Here is a 3,611-nt window from a genome sequence, read left to right on the forward strand (position 1 = left end):
ACTTCTATCAAAGCTTTGACAATGTTCTCTTCCAATCTAGCAACACTTTCAACTCGATTTTGAATTTCATGGTCAGTATCATAAAAATAGAGTTGCAAATTGCGCGGCGGACAGCCATCAGGCAATAAGTCATTGATAAAATGATACATTTGCCCTTGAACTTTGAACGTATATATGCCTTTATTACGCTTACAAAGATTTTTATCATACTGATGAATGCCAAGCGAAGTAAAAGCAAATGTGTTGTTATAAGTCCTCACACATGTACGGAAATTCTTTGAAGCATCATCAACTCCAGTGTACAGGTTTTTCAACACCAAAGGCATTTCGTTTGATACAAGTACAACTTCTCCCTTGCAACAGCAAAAAGCAGGTGGCTCATACTGGATGCGTTTAGCGCCACAATAAATACAGTCAGGAATAGCAGGCAACACAAACGGTTCTGTTGTTCCACGGCGTTAACCAATAAACAATGTGAGGACATGGCGTTCATCATTCATTGTGTATAGATTATGTGGATTTATAAGCAAAGGATTATAATTGGTGAATTTATGTGCGCATTGTCCCAAATGCCACATACACAGATGAATAATGTCGCCGTACAATAAACCCGGAAAAAAAAGTTACGAGAATTAGTACAGTGTCAAAAAAAATTTATAAAGTCATTGTTAATATCGATTTAGTTGTTCAGCACCTGTATTACATGGCAGAGGTGAAGGACGTGGTGGTTGTTCAGACGCGTTCTGAGGGTTTAAACATTGCATTTCATTTGGAATTTGTTGTTGTGATGACAGTTGTTTCCATGATTGTTTTTTTTTATTTCTTTTACGCTCACGAATTTCTTCAGGCGTAAAGCGTGCACGGCTTTTCGAAAAGGATTGCATGGTTGAACTAAGTCAAACGTAAAAAACCACAGGTCGTTGAATAAAGTTGTAGAGAAAGGTCCCAGAACTGAAAACGTGATAAAACACAATAAATGACTACTTCATATCAATAAGACAACAACTAATTGTTTTAATGATGTGAGAAAATTTTTGAAAAAAAATAATGTGAGGATTAAATTTTTTTCCTAATGATTTTATTCCAAGGAGGAAAATATGTCCATTCTAATATATGGCTAACGCTTGTAGAAATGGCCCATACCCGACCAAGTATTGCCCTTCATCATGTTCATTCTTTAGCCATATCCTTTCTATAGATATCCACATTCAACGCAGATAACTGCAAAGGAAGAGAGACAAATCCCGATCGCTAGGAGAGAGAGAGAGAAAAATGCAGACCGCTAGGAGAGAAAGGTCGTCAGTCGGATCGACAGTGGGAAGCAAGAACACTAATCGCTATTGCCAAGCCCTAGTACCGACATTTCAACAACCTCAACCATCCAGAGTCAAGGCCAAATAGGAGACAGGCCAGGACCGATCCTTCAACGCCGATGACACCGCTTAAAGTGAGTAGGCAGGCCCGATCCGCCAACGTACACTCTCGTTAACACATGCCAAAGTCCCGAACTAAGCAGTTGATCGGAACAATCACCAATTTGTCAGGCCCGTGTCGCCGGTCGAGCAAGCGTAGCTCCGACGTCGCCTTCATGGTCAAACGAAGGTCACTGGCGGTGATTCCAAAGGAATAGGCATATTTGTATATATTTCAAGAAATTTTCCACGTATAAGCCTAACTCTCTCACTCTCACTCTCACGGTCAATGAACGCTCACGGCATATATCTCGCTTTCACAGAAGTGCGATTTAGTTCTCTCATTCTCACAGACGCAGACCTAGATCAGCGAATATCACCAACGGGCGTGGCGAAAAACGAGTCCTCTACCAGTCCTACTCTGTGAGACCACGAAAGCGACCAGCCTACTCAGTAAGTACTCTACTTCCTCTAAACCTCTACGCGACTAAGGTATTATTGCTCTAGTTGACACATTTAATTTTGTTTAATTAATATTTTCTCTTTTTTTTATTATTGTTAATGGAGATGATTTTATGATTTGATCTCTCAAAATGAAGTTATGATTTGGTTCTGAATATTGTTGTGATTGAATATGATTTGCTTATTGTTGATGGTTGGTTTGTTGTGATTAATCGTAATCTTTTTTTTTAACATATGATTAATGATAATCTTGTCGTTATTATGTGCATAAGCTTTATTGTCTTATTGTGGTTGTTAAATGTTAGGTTTTAATTGAAGGTAAAAAAAATGTAAAAATGTGAAAATATATTGTTATTATTATTATTATTATTATTGTTATTATTAGTATTATTATTTTTTTAAATATTATTATTATTATTATTATCATTATTATTATATTTTGGATGGAAAGATGGAATTGTTGGAATGGGGAATGTTTTGTCTCCCTCTTTCCTTGAGTTCTTCCCACGCCGGATCACCATATCCAAAGCTTAACTCCATTCAATTTTTTTTGTCTTATTATATTGTCTTTCTTGCTAGTTAGAATCAATCATATTTATCTATATGGGTTATGTTAGAAGAAGAAATAAGGAAAAGAGATGAGAGATAGAGGGATTAACGAAGAAAAAGAGAGAAGCTGTCGTGGGAAATGAAAGAAGAGAAACAAATGGTTTTCTCTTCATTTTCGGCAGAGAAGAGAGAAATAAGTGGAAATCTCTTGTTCAAATTTCTTTCTTTTTATTATTACTTGGATTAATTCACAAGCTATGGTTGAATAATTCAAGGTAGTGAATCCCTTCTATTTGTATTACTATTTGGATTAATTTACAAGTTGTGGTTGAATAATCCAAGATAGTTGAATGTTGAGGAGATACAAACCTTTTGTTCAATCCTTGACTCCTTGTTCTACTTCGCTAAAAATAAGTGACTCTTCATATTATTTTAAGATATATATATAGTATTTCACTTTAAACTTTTTATGAATTTCCTTTCAAAATAGCATAAAAATTGTTGACTTGGATTGTAATAAAATTATTATATGTATGCTTTCAATTAAATTTTGTTTAATATGGTTCACGTACCAAAACCAAATGTCCCTACTATGGACCATCCTCTTCTACTCCACCACCTACCATGCTTTTATTATTATTATTATTATTATTATTATTATTATTATTATTATTATTATTATTTGAATGTTGAAAATGCATGGCATTGATAATCATATGATCATTTTTCAAGCAGCGTAGATAACTGCATCCTAAACCAAAATTACACATACACACATATATGCATTTTCTAAATTAAATATCCAAACTTTAATGGATTGAGTTAATGTTAATTAATTAGCATGCATTCACTATAGCTATAAAAGCTGTTTTTTTTTTAAATAGTATTTGTATCTTTGAAAATTCTACAGCATTCATATTGTAAAAATTATATACTCAATGTATGACTGTATACGTATAGAACTATACATAATATATTATATACGGAGTAATATAAAACGTTGAATAGGTAATGAGTAGCCCCGGCCTATATTAATTATTGACTAATCTGTTTTTATTGGGTTAACCCCACGTACCTCACTCTAATCTTTCCTCAACTTTAATATATGCTCAGCCTGAAGTCTGCTAGTGTCAGAACACAACACCAGACACATATGTTTTTTTTTTAATATAAATTTTTAAAACATAG

Source organism: Ipomoea triloba, chromosome 2 (assembly GCF_003576645.1).
Source record: "Ipomoea triloba cultivar NCNSP0323 chromosome 2, ASM357664v1".
Taxonomy (NCBI): domain Eukaryota; kingdom Viridiplantae; phylum Streptophyta; class Magnoliopsida; order Solanales; family Convolvulaceae; genus Ipomoea; species Ipomoea triloba.